The 17,901-nt window shown below is 44.5% G+C and overlaps 2 long non-coding RNA genes across 2 annotated transcripts in view; one reads left to right on the top strand and one right to left on the bottom strand.

The window, feature by feature from the left end:
• The window catches only part of LOC120387096, a 257,617-nt gene that overhangs the window by 234,077 nt on the left and 5,639 nt on the right, over positions 1–17,901 (top strand). Inside the window, exon 4 of the long non-coding RNA XR_005590029.1 lies at positions 16,545–16,633. This is a non-coding gene — a long non-coding RNA (uncharacterized LOC120387096). The remainder of the gene's footprint in view (positions 1–16,544; positions 16,634–17,901) is intronic.
• On the bottom strand, positions 1,659–6,952 carry LOC120387100. The gene is made up of 3 exons (XR_005590031.1): positions 6,926–6,952; positions 2,268–2,293; positions 1,659–1,871 (listed from the first exon to the last, which is right to left on the bottom strand). It is a non-coding gene; the product is annotated as an uncharacterized LOC120387100 (long non-coding RNA).

Raw genomic sequence — 17,901 nt, 5'->3', positions numbered from 1 at the left:
ATATCTGTCCCCAGCCTCTCTCTTTTCAATGGGTTTTGGAACCCATGTCCCCCGTCTAGCAAGCGCTATCCAGCTGACAATGAAACCCCCCATCACAAGACAATTTTGTAGTTCCCCATTTACCCAATCAGGGTGACAACATTTCATTCCTCCTGCCCCAATAACAAAGAAATTGGGGATCCCACAGCTGTGAAAATAGCCATCCCAGGCTGCTGTGAGCTATCCTAATTGGAGTGGGAGTGCCAATGCAAATAATTGAAATACCAATGCGCATACTTGAGACTTCTTTCTGCACTCCCCGTAATTTACCACCAGATGTCAGGGTAGAGCTCATCCTGACTCTGCTTACATAAACAAAGTTTTTTTTCTTTTGGATGAATGTCAGTAAGATTCTCCATCCTATGTAGGTCTAAATGGTAGTAAAAATCTAGGGACTGGAATTATTTGTAGAACACATTCAACAAATAATATCAAATAGTAAATACATTCAGGAAAATTTGAAGCTGCTCACAGGCACTTCACAAACAGAAAAAGAAGCTTAAGTTCATTGATTAAATTATTCCCTCTCAGTTATTCCCTCCATCCTTTGTATCACATTGGAGGGAGAAACCATTGCTCCTAAAGGCTACAGGAGCTTCCAGTACTAAAAGTTAGAAATACATTATTTTGAGAAAAAATCCTGGTCCCTTCTCCACAGGAGGAATGGGCCCTGTGATTTTCTGCTATGCTGGGGTGGGAAAGCAGCATCTGGGAAGTCAACAGGGGGAACGTACTGTGTGCCATAGAGCCAGGCTCCTCAGCAGTTTCCTGCATGCTGCCACACAAAGGGAAGTTGAGGTGCAGAGTGGCAGGGCCAGTAGATCCACTAGCAAGTCTTCCCTGTGGGGGGAGGGAGAGCTCAGTGGTTTGCACATTGGCCTGCTAAACCCTGGGTTGTGAGTTCAATCCTTGAGGGGGCCACTTAGGGATCTGGGGCAAAATCAGTACTTAGTCCTGCTAGTGAAGGTAGGTGGCTGGACTCAATGACCTTTCAAGGTCCCTTCTAGTTCTAAGAGATAGGATATCTCCATTAATCTAAAAATTTTAGAATTGAGAGCAGCATGACTATCAAGACAGATTGAAGGAGAAGGAAGAACCAGCCCGACTTGAATGTAGGAGAGTAAGGAGTGGGGCAGAAGGGAATAGGGAACAGAGGCAACGATTGCAGGAGGGAACAGGAGATAAGACAAATGGCAAAATTAGTTTCACACACACACTCCCCTCTAGAATCTGTTCCTGACATAGGAATGTGCATGGGCAACCTTAACTCTGGCATTTCCTCTCTTTAACTGCTTCACTTTGCAACTTTAGCATTCTTTTAAGATGTTTTTTGCATGCAATGTATATTGCAGTAGAGTCCAAAATGCACGAGGTGCTGTACAGACATATAGGAAAATACATTCCCTATCCCAATGAGCTTGCATATGTGGCTGTATGAGAGAAATTAAAACACCAGATCTGAGTGTACCTGAACTTTTTTTTTCTGGTTGAACCATTTCTAGTCAAAAGATTTTCTATACAAAAAATTCTAGTGATTTCTAACAAAATGGTGAAAACAGTTAATATCTGGTGTGATTCCTAGTTGTCATTTTTTCAGGTTTTCTTGATAGTCTGTACCTTTTTATCTCCACTGCAGGACAGAGGCTTTATCGTGATGAACTTTAGAATATGCTGTGCAGTACATTATGTAGTGTCAATGAAATATCACCACATTTTGCAAAGTGCAATATTTCTTCCTGGTAAGATTTGAGAGACATTTGTGCATGGCCAACTCAGTCCTGACCTCCTCAGTAATTACAATCTTTCTTCCAAAACAAAATGTAAGACAGTCACTAGGGAAAAAATGAAGATAGTGAATATGGAAAAAAAAAATCTGTTACATCAGTTCAAATACTAGGGCAAATAACACATGTAATTAAAAATAAACATTATAAAGAAAATTGTCTCTCAGATTTTATAACCATTAAATAAAGTCCACCTATTTAGCCCACCATGCTTAAAACAGACTCGACTTAAGTGCACAATTTTTCTTAAAAGGCCAGCAACTGTATTTTTGTTGCACATGTCTGCTAACCACTCTCAATATCCTTGGCTCACAAAGTTCCTCATGACTGCAGGGAAAAAAATTGATGCTTTGAGAAACATTTCCCCTTCATGTAGTCCGGCATAGTTCACAGGTCTGTGTTCCCACAAAGCATAGTTGAATAGTACTAAAACTTTATACTTACATTTCCTGTGAGAAAGATCGCTGGGTCTGGAATAAATTCAGTACCAAATGAAATCTAGAGTCTGCCTACACTAGACACAGTTTAGCAAGTCTGCTACAATAGCAGGACTTGCATCCTGTTAAGCTAACCAGTTCTAGTCCATATTCTAGGTGCAGCTGGTAATACCATTTAATAGTAAGTTGGACTGACACTTCCAATTATTAAAGACCCCTTTTCACTTGGTTATAACTTTGCCAACTCTAACTGTTTGGGCTGACATTTCCCATGCCAGGCAAAAGATATTCTTTGGAAAATTTCAGCCAAAATGGTCCAGCAGTTTCCAAGAATGAGGCTAGAGAAAAATTGGTTGTTTTGCTCAAGTTAAAAAATTCTGGTGACCTTTTCTTTAAAAAGCGCTTGCTGTGTAATGCTAAATACTTTGAAAAATAGATTCTAAGTGCCTTAAATTTGGCACCCAGAATTAGTGGATATTTTTTACCTTAATATCTCTGTGCCTTAACTCCCCATCTGTAAAATGAGGGAATACTACCCTGTTCATCTCACGGCAGTATTGTGAAAATAAATTGATACATGTTTGTGAAGCACTCAGGTACTATAAGGATGAGGGCCATAGAAAAGCTCATGAAGAAATGTAATAATTCCATCTTTAGAGCAGGTTTGGCATAGTAAGCAGTAAATAAGGCCTGAACCAACAGACTGGACAAGGACTACTTTTTTGAGTTAATCACATGAGTTAACTGATTAATCAACAGCCCTAGTCCACATTGTCATAGTGTAGAGAAGGCCATAGCCTTCCAAGCTATATAGTACCTGAATTTCTGATGTAAAATAAAACAGTGGGTTGGGGGCGGAAATCCTTTATCCATTATAAAGCAAATTAGAGCACAAGTCCTTTCTTGTCTTTGCAAATCACCTTTAACATACCAGGCATCCTCCCTTCCTAAATGAAACACCAAATAATATCTCCTGGTAGAGGGATGGAGTTTCCCGTAGGTCACTGTGGGAGAAGATGTTCTCAGAGCCTTGGTGACCCAGGACTGCCTTACAGGAAACTCACTATGATATAGTGAATGAGCATATTCCAAATATCATGCACTGTCTATGGTGTCATATTTGGATATGCTCATTCACTGTATCATATGTGACAGGGTCAGGCCAGATGGCTACAGGAGAATGTTAGAAGGCAGATATATTAGTCCCAGATTAAGTAGATCCTTTTCCCTGGTTAAGGTAACAGAGGCAGTTCCAGAACAAGCAGGAACTTGCTGGAACCAATTAAGGCAGGCAGGCTAATAGGACACCTGGAGCCAACTGAGAAGAAACAGCTAGAATCAATTAGGAAGGCTGGCTAATCAGGGCACCTGAGTTAAAAAAGGACCTTACTTCAGTTTGTGGTGTGCATGCAAGGAGCGAAGAGTGGGAAGCTGGAGGATTGAAGAGACCAAGCATCATCAGACACCAGGAGAAAGGTCCTGTGGTGAGGATAAAGGTGTTGGGAGGAGGCCATGGGGAAGTAGCCCAGGGAGTTGCAGCTGTTACAGGAGGCACTATAGACAGCTGTGATCCACAGGGCCCTGGGCTGGAACCCGGAGTAGAGGGCAGGCCTGAGTTCCCCCCAAACCTCTCAACTCCTGATCAGACAGGAGGAATTGACCTGGACTGTGGGTTCTACCAGAGGGGAAGGTCTCTGGGCTGTTTCCTGACCCACATGGTGAATCTGAAGTGAACAAATCTGCCAATAAGTGCAGGACCCACCAAGATAGAGGAGGAACTTTGTCACACACAGTGAGTTTCCTGTAAAATGGTAAGCAATGTGCATTTAAAACTTTAAATCTTGTCCCTAGATTCTGACTGAGTGCTCTGTTCATTCCCTCTGAAGCACCTGGCAATGGCCAGGGTTGAAAGACAGGATACTGTGCTAAATGGCCCATTGGTCTGACCCAGTATGGCCATTTTAATGCAAGATTCATAAGAGTAAATGTACACTGTATTCTTCTATAGTGCACCATTTTGATTTAACACCTCTTAGGGTATGTCTACACTACAAGACTATTTCGAATCAACTTAAGTCGAATTTGTGGAATCGACCTTATGAAGTCGAATTTGTGTATCCACACTAAATACACTAATTTGACTATGTGAGTCCACAGTAACGGGACCAGCGTCGACTTTGGAAGCGGTGCACTGTGGGAAGCTATCCCACAGTTCCCGCACTCCCCGCTGCCCATTGGAATTCTGGGATTTCCCCCCAATGCATGCTGGGGGAAAAATGTGTCGAGGGTGGTTTTGGGTAACTGTCATCATTGAACCATCAATCATGCCCTCCCTCCCTCCCTGAAAGCGCCTGCGGGCAATCTGTTCGTGCACTTTTCTGCTCAGTGACAGCGCGGGCGCCACAGCACTGCGAGCACGGAGCCCGCTGCAGTTATGGCCGTTGTCAACTCCTCGCACCTTATCGTCCACCTCTTCCACAGTCAGCTGCTGAGAAATAGGGCTACTTTTCAATGGTGCTGTGAGCACTGGTGGACCATGCGGGACGTTTTACCAACATCAACATCGGGTGGCCAGGCAAAGTTCATGACGCGCGTGTTTTCAGGAACTCTGCTCTGTTTAGACGCTTGCAGGAAGGTAGTTTCTTCCCGGACCACAAAATAACTCTTGGGGATGTGCAGATGCCTACAGTGATCCTCGGGGACCCAGCCTACCCGCTAATGCCCTGGCTCATGAAGCCCTATGCAGGCGCCATGCACAGCGACAAGGAACTCTTCAAGTACCAGCGAGCAGCGAGCAGCGTGACCTGTGACTGTTCAGTTTCTTTACAGAGAAGCTGAACCTGCCCCTGTTTCTTTACCAAGTTACTGTTGACTAGCATCTGCAGTTACATACCCCGTCCACCCCGCTTCCCCCACTTCCAACACACGTTTAAAAATAAAATACATGTTCCACTGTAACTTTACAAAGGTTTCTTTATTGATGACTTTGCATTAAATGGTTGAAACTGGGACGCAGACTGTGCTGGGTAGGGTGTGCGGTGATGTAAAGACCACCTCTAAACTCGAGGAATGACAGGCTCCTGCTCCCAGAGCGGTCTGCAGTGCCGGACTGGTTGTTTCAACGGAGCCTGCCATCCCTCCTTTTTGGGACTCTGTGTGCGGGGGCTATGTGGCCTTGTGGCGGGGGAGGACAGATACAGATTCCTCTGCTGCGTGGCTCTGTGGTCCAGGACAGGGACCGTTGCATGAGATCTGTAACCACCCTCCCCCGCTACAAAGTCACGTACCCCCCCACCCACACAGAACCTGCAAACCACCTCCCATACCGCCCAGGGTGCCTACTGACTGCACTGTGTGTGTGACCTGCTGCTGATCCTGTCCCTGTCTCTGTACCCTGCTAAAGGTGACTGTCCTATGCAATACCCTACCCCCTTCCCCACCCAACCACCCACCCACCCACCCCTTCAAACGCAGCGTTGTGTAAAAAAGCATGACGGAAACAGTAATTAACAGCAAAGTATTTTTAATAATTAACCAGACATTCCCGTAGGTCTTTGCATTCCGTTTGTTGGAGCGCAGCTCCGAAAGCACAGACTCCTCGCCCCACACCGATCAGATCCAAGACTTCCCGGTCACTCTATGCTGGGTCCCTCTTTCTATTCAGAGATTACATGAACTCCTCTGCTGGAGAGCTCTGCATTGCTGTCGGTGCTGCTGAGCTCGCCCCGATGTCCAACCACAAAATGAGATTCAAACTGTCCAGACAGAAAAAGGAATTCAAATTTTCCCGGGACTTTTCCTGTGTGGCTGGTCAGAGCATCCAAGCTCGGACTGCTGTCCAGAGCGTCAACAGAGTGGTGCACTGTGGAATAGCTCCCAGAGCTACTAAGTTCGATTTGCATCCACACCTAGCCTAATTTGACATAGCCATGTCGAATTTAGCGCTACTCCCCTCGTCGGGGAGGAGTACAGAATTCGAACTAAAGAGCCCTCTATGTCGAATTAAATGGCTTCCTGGTGTGGACGGGTGCACGGTTAATTCGAATTAACGCTGCTAAATTTGAATTAAAGTCCTAGTATAGACCAGGCCTTAGTGATCAAGAACAAATGTGACTGAACACACTAAGGCTGAATTTTCAAAGAAGAGAGTTAGGTGCCAGACTCCCTCTAACTTTCAGTGGGAGTTGACCACCTGAAACCTCTTAGGCCCTGTAGCCGTGTGGGACTCACCACTGTGGCACCTCCTGCTGGTCATCTCAGGGAATCAGTGTTTCCAGCCTCCAGAGCACCCTCTGCAGGCCAGAGTCCTGCTCTACTGGCCTCTATGTCCCTCCCAGACCACAGGTGACCCTTTTTCACTAGGTGCTGCCCCCAGGCAGTACCCCCCCCCCCCAGTTTCTCTGGGTCTCCCCACCCACTATCCCCACCTTGCCTTAGTAATAGGCTACTGCCAGTCACCAATGAGCCCCTGCTCCCTGGGGCAGACTGCAGTATAAGCCACTCATCACAGGCAAGGTTGGGTTTGGACCTGCTGCCTCTACCTATAGCAGGGCTGCCCCTCTGCAGCCCTAGTACCCTCTAGTGGACCCTTACTTCAGTCAGCAGCCTGGGACTCAGCTAGGCTGGAGTTCCCCAGCACTGCTCCACCCTCGGTACTGTCCTCACCTCCCCAGGCAGCCTGGGCCCTCCCTCTCCAAAGGCTAGAGAGAGAGTCTTTCCCTCCTGGCCCACTTTTAAGGGCCATCTGGGCCTTGATTGGGGTGTGGCCACAGCTGAGGCTGCTTCCCCAATCAGCCTGAGAGGTACTTGCTGCAGTCACAGCCCTCTCCTAGGCAGGGCGGGTGCAGGGATGTTTCGTGCCCTAGGCAAAACTTCCACCTTGTGTCCTGCTCCCCCTCCCCTTCCCGAGTCCTGTAGCAGCTCTCCGCCCTAAGGTGCGCCCCCAACGGTAGTTCCCCACTCCCCCACCCTGACGTGCCTCCCCTGCAGCAGCTCCCCACTCCACCCTGTGGTGCCCCACGGCAGCTCCTCCCGGCCCAGGGAGCCATGCGGCAGCTCCCCACCCCAACTCACCTCTGCTCTACCTCCTCCCCAAGCACAACGTAGCCACTCCACTTCTCCCGCCTCCCAGGCTTGTGGTGCCAATCAGCTGTTTGGCACCACAAGCCTGGGAGGGAGAGAAGCAGAGCGAGACGGCGTGCTCAGGGGAGGAGGCGGAGCAGAGGTGAGCTGGGGTGGGGAATTCCCTTGCATGCTGCTCCCCGCCTTACTTGCTGCAGGTGGCCCTCCCCGCGCCCCTCTATCCCAGCTCTCTCCACCTAAATGCCGACGACGACCGGGGTGGCCAAAGATCCGGCTGCCGCGGTCACCGCCGAAGGACCTGAAATGCCGCCCCTCAAATGCTAGCGCCCTAGGCGACTGCCTAGATCGCCTAATGGGTTGCACCGGCCCTGCTCCTGGGCTGTTTTAAGCCTCTCAGGGCTGGAGCGGGTGACTACCCTGCTACAGGCCTGTTTGAAAATTCCACCCTCAATTTTTATATACAAAGAAATCTATAACCCTTAAGAAATACGGTAAAGTTCTAAAACAATGTATTCATCTTGACTGATAGAGGGCTTCAGTGCAGTACAGTAACAGATTAGTTCTGGTCAGATGTTTTCCACAAGTACCTTTTACCCAGTCAGGAGAACACCACTGGCTCAGCCCCATATTCCTCACCCTTCTAGTCCAGGTAATCCCCATTCTACTCTGATCATCTCCAAACAAATCCATAAATTTTCACATCCAGGTTTCTTTTACAATCCATCAGCACATGACAGGCTAGAAAATAGTGTGCCCCAAATGTCACATATATGTGTCTTAATCATTCAGCCAAACACAATATTAGTATAGCTAAAAATGAGTTAATGAACCCACCACATGCTTTTCTTATCATCATTATTATTATTATCATTATTATTATTTTATTTACACAGAAGCAAGGCTTAGGGAAAGTTCAAAAGCATAGAAAAGTCAAATCTAGTCAGGATGGTCTAACCCTTTAGTTCACTGAAGGAATCAGGAAGTGGTAACATCTCTCATTAATTCAGCAGTTTAATCAGTTAAAACGAAACGGAACCATTTGCACTGTGCAATAAGCTCTACTTTTCTATTTGTCGCATGGAAAACAGGCGAACAAAAACTGTGGAAACCCCACACAAATGGGCCCTACAGAGGGCTGCCGGGAAAGCAATGGTGGCAACCAGGGGCGGCTCTAGCCATTTCACCGCCCCAAGCACGGCGGCACACCACGAGGGGCGCTCTGCCGGTCGCCGGTCCTGCAGCTCCGGTGGACCTCCCGCAGGTGTGCCTGCGGATGCTCCACCAAAGTCGCGGGACCAGCGGACCCTCCGCAGGCACGTCTGCGGGAGGTCCACCAGAGCCGCCTGCCGCCCTCCCGGCGACCGGCAGAGCGTGCCCCACGGCATGCCGCCCCAAGCACGCGCTTGGCGTGCTGGGGCCTGGAGCCGCCCCGGTGGCAACACATCCCATGGCAACATGGGGAAAAAGGAAGAAGTAGCAGTTGGAGTCATTTTCAGAGTTAATGTTTCATGTGTTGAATAACTTCGGTTGGTTCTCTAGAGTTGACTGCTGACACATTTCCTCCCATATCTCCATCCTTCCCTTAGACATGTTTACCATTAAATTAATGAGATAGAGGTGGCCGCCCATGTGCAGAAGGTATTGTTATTTTTAAATGCAGCAGAAGCTATTAAAGTTTTCAAACATTCCACATTTTACCTTCGTAAACATCTTGGAAAAATTGTCATAATTTGTAAAATCCCATTTTTTACCTGACATTCCAAACCCTGCATTTGCCCGTGACATTTTTTCATTTGTAGGATAAGAGTTAAAGGCTTCTCTTCTGAAAAGTGAGTGTAAAAATGACAGTAGGCATTCATATTTGTATCTCACTGATTTCTAGACATAGTAGAATCTCAAAAGTGACTTCCTTGCATAGGTCAAAGTATTATTACTCCTTTTGACTCAAGCAGCTAGCCAATATTCATGGTCTTGCAAATTGATGATAAAGGAGAGAGATTGATGATAGTCAGATATCATAGAATCATAGACTTTAAGGTCAGAAGGGACCATTATGATCATCTAGTCCAGGGGTAGGCAACCTATGGCACGGGGGCCAAAGGCGGCACACAAGCTGATTTTCAGTGGCACTCACACTGCCCAGGTCCTAGCCACTGGTCCGGGAGAATCTGCATTTTAATTTAATTTTAAATGAAGCTTCTTAAATATTTTAAAAACCTTATTTACTTTACATACAACAATAGTTTAGTTATATATTACCTTCTAAAAATGTTAAAATGTATTACTGGCACGCAAAACCTTAAATTAGAGTGAATAAATGAAGACTTGGCACATCACTTCTGAAAGGTTGCTGACCCCTGATCTAGTCTGACCTCCTGCACAATGCAGGGCACAGAGTCTCACCCACCCACTCCTGTATCAAAGGTATTTCTTTGATGCATTCCTATTTATTTACAAATCAGTTCCCAGCCCATGCACTCCTAGTGGGTCTATCCTTTGGGTGGTGGCTTCTATTGTTTCAGCCTGAATGGAAGGTAGTTAGCACACCCATCAGTTTCAGTCAGGTTTGACTTCAGAAATTGCCCATAGATTGAAGACATGCTTGCTGGCAGTCAGCCACCCTCCAGAATAATGGTACTGTATACCAGAAAGTTTTGAATGGCTTTGCCTAGCAGTATGTAGTCTCTTCATGCTCCCACTGCGAAGTATTGTCTGTCTTCAAAACCTCTAGGTCATGGAGGAATATAGAGGACTTCTCTTCAGTACCATTTGCTTCCAGAAAAAAGTAGAAGGGCTGCAGCTATCTCTTAAAATTCACTGCCAGGTTCCCTTCTAGAATGATGGATTCAGGTGGCTTGACTTCCTCCCTTTTGGTCAAAGATTTAGGGTGGGATTTTCAAAAATGCACCCAATTCCCTTTGCTTTAGAAAAACACCAGGGGTAAGATTTTCAATCATCATGTATTAAAGATGTGACAGAGGCATGCTGGTAAGAGGCTCTTTATTTCATGGTCCCAGTCACATGACCAGGGTCATAGTTACAAGGGGATATACCCACTGCTAACACTTCAGTGTGTCACAACTTTGGACGCCGGCAAAGTTTTTAACGTCCATGAAGGCTCAAATTCTGGGTCTGTTCATGCCCAATATAAGCTTGTAACTACATCTGTGGTTTAACAGAAATTAACTCCACCAGTACAATTAATGTAGCTTATAATTCTCACAAGCATCACTGATGAAACACAGTTACAAGCACAAATCCATTCAACCATTTCTGACTTTTATAAGGATATTTAAACACACCTATTTTCTACTTTAAAGAAGTTCCCAGACAGAAACCAATAGGATAGAATTACTGGGAAAGTTGAGAATGTTGCCCTTTTAAAAAGTTAAGAACAAAACTAAGAAGCCCTAATTCCTATTAATGTAGGAAGTCTGTGTGTAAAGTTCTAATACTGTACCAATATTAACTCTGCCCCTGTACTCTTGCCAATCTTCTACCTATACAGGAGAATCCCTCTTATCTTGCCTGCCTTTTCAATAGGGCCACAGATCACCACTAACTTCATCCATATTATTCATGGTGATTGAACCAGCTACACTCCACACTTGTGACACAGGATTCAACCTTCCATCGGTCGACGCCTATTACAAGCCAGAGAGTTGCCTCTTACCCTGCATGTATAATCTAAGGATAAAACCCACTCTGATCTACCATCTCACTTAGTTTTTACTGGGCAGCACAATCTATTTTGCCCACTCTCTCTATAGGGTCTGGAGCACCCATTTACCCTGCCAGCAGGGGTAAGAGAGCACACCCTCCCGAAATAGTCTAGAGCCACACTTGCCCTACACATATTGGGCCTGATTCTCACTTACACTAGGACACCTTGACTCTGCTCTGGGATTGTACAGGGACTGTAAAGTGAGTGCTAGTGTCAAGTTACATCCATTTTAAGGCCCGTTTACACTGCCAGAACTGTGTAGAGGAGCTTTAGTATGAATGAAAATGAGATCCATTAACTCTAGCACACCCTATACCCCTTAGAAGGAACATTACTTTTATCCTGTCTCTCCAGGCATGAGAAAGATGCTGCTGTGAATGTCCGTCTATGGATGTCCCTGATAGACAGATTCCTTGTGCCTCGGCCAGTACACAGCAGGGCTCAGCGTGAGTACCTGGTGTAGGCACTGGTGCATTAGGAATAAGTCCCCCATATTCCATCCACAAGACATGGAGCGGAAGTGGAGCCTCTCCATACCCGTTACTCCGCCAAAAGAGAAGATTAGCATCTGTGGCTCTTGTGTTATGTCCCAACCTTGCCTCCTTATGGGAATAAGGACCAAGGACTCCATTCAGAAGTGGATCCTTTAGCTCATCACATAGCCCATTCTTGCCCCATTTGCAATCCCTTCTTTCTAAAACAGGGGAGTCCCACAGAGCTAGACTTCACCCCACACAAGGATTGTTCACACAGCCTAAATTTTCTCCTGGATGCCAATTTTCCAAGAGTGTTTTCCTTCTGTCTTTGCCCCTAGTTTCCTCTGCCTCTGAGAAACCTTCAAAAATATTTTATGTGCCCGTGTTGGATCTAATAGGACCCAGCTCATCTGGTGGCCAAGAAAAGCTCTGCATTGCTGCACAGGATGCTGACATCCCTGTCTTACACAGCTAGTGGATGATGGGGATTGTGAGCTTTTTCAAGATCCTGCTGTATACCAAAGAATTTTTTTGTGTGAGGTTTATGAGAGAGATTCTATAAAAACTACACCAGCACTTTGCCCGGCACTTTGAAGAGCCCATGGTTTGTTTGAGTTTGTTGTACAATTCCATTGATGGTACCACATCTACTGTGAGGTCTGTTTCTAATGGTGCAAGCACATACCATAATTCCTATCAGTGAATGTGCCAAGCATCTCTTATGAACTGATAATTAAATGAAAAATACACTTTTTATAAAACAGAGGCCTTGCTGTTACCTGAGACTTTCATTGCCTGAGATGGCATTTGTTAGATGGAAGTTTTTGGCTTTGACTTTACTTTATAAATTCTTTTCTCCTATAACTTATGCCAATAAGGCTGGTTTAAAACATTGAATATAAGTTACTCATGGACACACAAACAAACACATCTGGTTATTTTGTTAACATTTTGAATATTAATGTGAACATAACTGTGACCCCAAAATAGATTCCTGTTCAGGGTTTAGGGTTTATTACTGAACAAAGGTAATCATAAAAAAAGGATTATGTATTGTTACTCATGTTTTGTCTTCACATTGTATGCTATTTTTATCAACCAAACCCAGTGTAATTCTCTAAAGGAACTTGAAATAATAAACTTGTCTTAAGTCAAGAATACATCCCATCAACCTGTTGGCTCCTAATTCTGTTTTGAAATAAGCAGCACTGTGCTAGCAGCCATCTAGCTGTTCTTTTGGTCTGTGTTTCCCATGAACTCTTGGCTATAGGCAATCTGTAAGTACAAAACTGGGCTCAAACATTGACATTATTGGAATTAACAACTTCTGAAGGAGCTGGGTGGAAAAACATTTACACGATGTGCACCTTGTATGATTATGATTAATATATAATCTTGATCTCCTAAGACCTGCTATTTTTGTTCACTCCAACAGAAGCCACTGAGAAAGAGGGACAAAAATCCCCCTTTTGAACTTTGTTGTTTGTCCAAGAAATGAAACATTGTATAAGAATTTGGGTAATGTATGTGCACGGCTCTTTGAGTTTATGTTGAGAATTTATGCGGGGTGGAAATCAAAATACGCTGCATCTGTGTGAAGAATGTATGCAGGTCCTGGGGAGATTTGACATAGAAACAGCCTGACAGTGTGTGACCAGACAAATTGGTACCTTGCAAACTGGCTAGTATGTACTTCCCCTGAGTGCATTTAACTCCCATTCCATTGTTTTGGACTAAGTCTCCTTGGAAATAAATGACTTCCTCGGTGGCCAGCAATGTTCTATGGTTTGCTGTGAACAGGTATGATAAAAACAGGGGCGACTCTATGTATTTTGCTGCCCCAAGCACGGGAGTCAGGCTTCTTTCGGCGGCATGCCTGTGGGACGTCTGCTGGTAATGCGGATTCGGCAGCATGCCTGTGGGAGGTCCGCTGGTAATGCGGATTTGGTGGCATGCTTGTGGGAGGTCTGCTGGTCCCGCGCCTTCGGCGTACCAGCCGCCGAATTGCCGCTGACTGCCGCCCTCATGGTGACCGGCAGCCTGCCCCCCGTGGCTTGCCGCCCCAGGCACGTGCTTGGTGCCCTGGTGCCTGGAGCCGCCCCTGGATAAAAACAAAATAATAAAGCATTGAATTTGGTGTCCAGTGTCTGACAGCCACTGAGCACCTTAACAAAAATGAGCTTAAAAACACACACAGAGAAAAGGAAACCAAATCTAAACAAAACCTAGAATGAAAGCACAAAAAATTATCTTAGGGCTCAACCATAAACTCTGTTGTGCATCAATGCAGAGAGGAATGGGAGCATATCAGAGATGCCACAGACCTGCTGATAGTGGGGGGCATAGAGTGAGGGCAGTGGCTTCAGCAGATGTTACCGAGTATGCTCAGTTCATATGATCATGCTCAGTACAATCCAAGCAGCAAATCTGGAGGGGCATGTGACCCCCACATTAAACAGTACTGCAATATAAATGTTAATCAACTGCAATGATAGCAGAGAAGCAATTCCTGCAGATATTATTTAATATGCTGGTTGCTTTACAGTGGAGCTTTCTCTGAGCCAGCGTGCCTACTCCATGACCTCCTGGGATGACTATCTACAACCAGGAAGCATAATTAAAGTCACTCATTGGCCTCCCTCCTGGTTCTGCCCAGGAAATTGTCAATGGGTGCCCATTATACTACTGATTTTTTGCAATGTGAACACTAGTCCCACTGGGACTGGATTGAGACTGATTTCATACAGACCACCAAGTAGTATTAAGTTTTGATCCTGCAAACTGAGTAGTACTCAGGTCAGTAACCTAGAGGCAAATGAAGCCATCACTGCCATCTCCTCTTTTAATTTTGCCTGTTTGGAAGTCTCCATGTATTATTATCTCACTTTGAGATTCCATATGACATAAAGGGGGCTGGGATGCTTCTTGTATGATGTTTCTTGTATAAAGTCAGTACTTTTTCCTCGATGTCATTGCTTACTGGATCAGAAGTACCAGACTGAAATCATCTGTGTTTAATTAGACAACTCATCCTAGGTTCTGGACCTTTTGGTTTCTGCAGCATATTTGGAAATGAAAGACACACTGTTCATGATGGGTGGTTTAAATTGATGCAGCCCATTGAAATCTGCAAGGAAAAGGCAAACTGCCATTACTAGCATTTTCAGGAAACAGTTGAATAAGGAAAAGTAGAACTCTGGTCTATATTGCCAGTAATTCATAATCTCAACTGAGTCCTGGAGCTAGAAAAATACTAAACACCAGCCGGCACTGTTGTTTGCATGAAGTTGGCATTTTACAGAGCATTAAATATTTTGGTCATATTTGTAGTCATTTTCTTTTACCAATGCCAATTCAATTGCAGAATTTATTTTCTAACTTTAGTTATTTATTCCTGACTCTCTCACTCTTCTCAATCTCATTTTCCAGTTCTCTGAGGCTTTGTCCTGCTTGTTTTTCTCCAGATTTTCCCAGACTTTCTCCCGCATACCTCTATGTTCTTTTCATCTAGTTAGTTTCATTCTGTTCTTTTTCTTTTTTATATTCTATATTTCTTCACTTTTCCTCTTCCTTGCATTATTTATTGTCCTCTTTCTTATTTTGTTTCTTTGTTCTCTCATTTGCATTATGGAGTCTGTATCTATATGTCATTTCCCTCTCATCCAGTATTTCTTTACTATCTTGCATAAAAATATAGAAACTGGACATGGTCAGGACCTTTTACATCATTTATTTAATCCCTTGGCAGTGCGGGATTATTCCCCATGCTATAGGGCAGGGGTAGGCAACCTATGGCATCCATGCCAAAGGCGGCACGCAAGCTAATTTTCAGTGGCACTCACACTGCCCAGGTCCTGGCCACCAGTCCGGGAGGCTCTGCATTTTAATTTAATTTTAAATGAAGCTTCTTAGACATTTTAAAAATCTTATTTACTTTACATACAATAGTTTAGTTATATATTATAGACTTTATAGAAAGAGACCTCCGAAAAATATTAACATGTATGACTGGCATGCGAAACCTTAAATTAGAGTGAATAAATGAAGACTCAGCACAGCACTTCTGAACGGTTGGTGACCTCTGCTATAGGGCCTGATCCAAAGCTCATTGAAGTCAGTGGAATGGCCAGTGCAGTTTTAAAGGATTCAGCCAGAGGGACCAATTTATTTCAATTGTGATGATCTTTTTTATGACATAAAACTAATCTGAGGCCATGTCCTTTTACATAGTCAGATGAACAACTGTCTGGTAGTATATATTACAGCTGGTAGAAAAACAGGATGAAAGTTTCACATAACATTTTTGCCTTCTTCTACTCACTGAGATTTTGATGGACATTTTTGCTGAAATTGGGAGTTTAAAAAAATTTCAACCAGCCCCAGTAATGCTGATTTTGGCCACTGACACGGACAAGATTTGAATTGCTGACCTAGAGGTTAGAGCCAACATTTTCAAATGTAGGTGCCCAAAATTAACCACCTGCGTCTATATTTAGGCACCTATATAAGTGGGCTGATTTCAAAGGACTTGTGAAACATCAGCATCTATGAAAATTGAGCCACTTGTATTTAGATGCCTAAGTGCAAATTTAGGGTGGGATTTTTCAAGGCTGAGAGGGAATTTGGACATTCAGTTCTCCTTAATATTAACAGCAACTGGCATTAAAACTAACAGTAAATCCATTAGGCAGCTTTGAAAAATCTCACCCTTAATTACCTAAATTTCGACACCCAAATTTGAAACTTTTGGTCCAAAATATTACCACTTCCTATTACTATCCCCTAAGCCATCCAGTGCTTTGTTCTTACTTATGTCTCATTGTACTATTCTCCATGCAGACAGGATGATTTAAGATATCCCTTTAAAACAATGCAGAAGATAGCGTGTATCAGTATATGCACTGTGGCTACAATCTCAAACAAAATTTACATTTTAACCCTCATATTACAGTGTGTAGACATGCCCCATTATACCCATCATATTTTATTTTTTATGCTGTAGGATGACAAAATAATCTGATAGCCAGAGAAAAGCTACTCTACCCTACCAGTAAGGACAAGAAGAGGAACTCGTCACAATGCACAGAAACAGTGAGTATGACAGTGCAGTGACTTTTACAATTGTTTTCAGTCAGTGCTCTAACAACTAGCACTTGGGCTGACAGTTGCACGGATGAGGTGGTATGAAATGTAGACAGCACTGATCTGCTTAGCACTCTGTAAACCATAGACAGCATTCTGGCCAAAAGACAGGCCCGGGCTTGCCTAAGTACATACAGCTATGCCTAATAATACAGGGAAAGAAGACCCTATGGGTGGAATTCCCCCTTTCCCAGGTGAAGCCAAGGTAATCAGGTTCTGTGTGGGGAACTCAGCAGTGATTGGAGATGTAAGTTACTTCCACACCAATCAACATGCAAGCTGCTTTTCCATTTGTAGCCCTATCCACACCATGCCACCTGATTCAGAGCCAGCATAGAGCTGCACCTCCATGACTCTGAGCACTAAGCTGCAGAAGCCCCACTACATGGCCACTCCACTGAAATCCATACCCAACAGATAGTCCTACCACAGTGGTATAAAGGGCTGTAGGCAGAGCCTTAAGGTGAAATTCTCCCAAGGATATAAGTGAATTGGAAAGCAGCTAATTGTAGCTATGACAGGATAGGACTCTATTGTTTTTTGGTTTCGTCCATAGTTGTAATTGTAATAGAGTGTATGATGTTGTTTAAAAATATATTGGCAACTCCATGTGCTGTGGGAAGAGGTTTTAACTGCCCCAAGGAATCAAGTCTCAGCCTATTGCATATGAGCCATTTGAATGCTAGTGAAGGGGTAACAGGTTTGTTAATTACTCGGAGCCGGACTCTACTGCAGGACAATTAACTTTGCAGTCCACAAACAAAAAGGAGAAAACATCTGTAGATTCCCAAAGCCACAAAAGAGAAGCTGCATTTTTAGTCTAAATAGAGTGAACATGACCCAGAAGAAGAGGAACCCAGTTATGTTTCTTAGGCTAAAATTGGTTAGTCTGAAATTACCGCTCCTATCTAAAGAAACTGACAGAGGAGGGTCACCTGTCTTGGATGTATTTTCCCAGAGAAAGTGGGGGAAGCAAGTCACGAGGTATGAGGGTGTCTGTACAGGAAATACCATTTGGTTAAGTTCTCCCTCTACTGCCCTCCAGATGCCATGATTTCACAGAGGTCCTTTGGAATGTACAGACCTGGTGAGGGGAGGGTGATGGAAAAGTACAGGCTGAGTGGGAAGAAAAAATGAGAAATGCTGAGGTCAGAGTGTGAGAAGATGAGTTCCAGGAATGATGTGGGGCCTGGATAGGCCCTTGGGAGGGGAAGATG

Source organism: Mauremys reevesii, linkage group 1 (genome assembly GCF_016161935.1).
Source record: "Mauremys reevesii isolate NIE-2019 linkage group 1, ASM1616193v1, whole genome shotgun sequence".
Classification (NCBI taxonomy): domain Eukaryota; kingdom Metazoa; phylum Chordata; order Testudines; family Geoemydidae; genus Mauremys; species Mauremys reevesii.
Note: the sequence above shows the minus strand (reverse complement) of the source record. Positions and strands in the feature narration are given on the sequence as shown.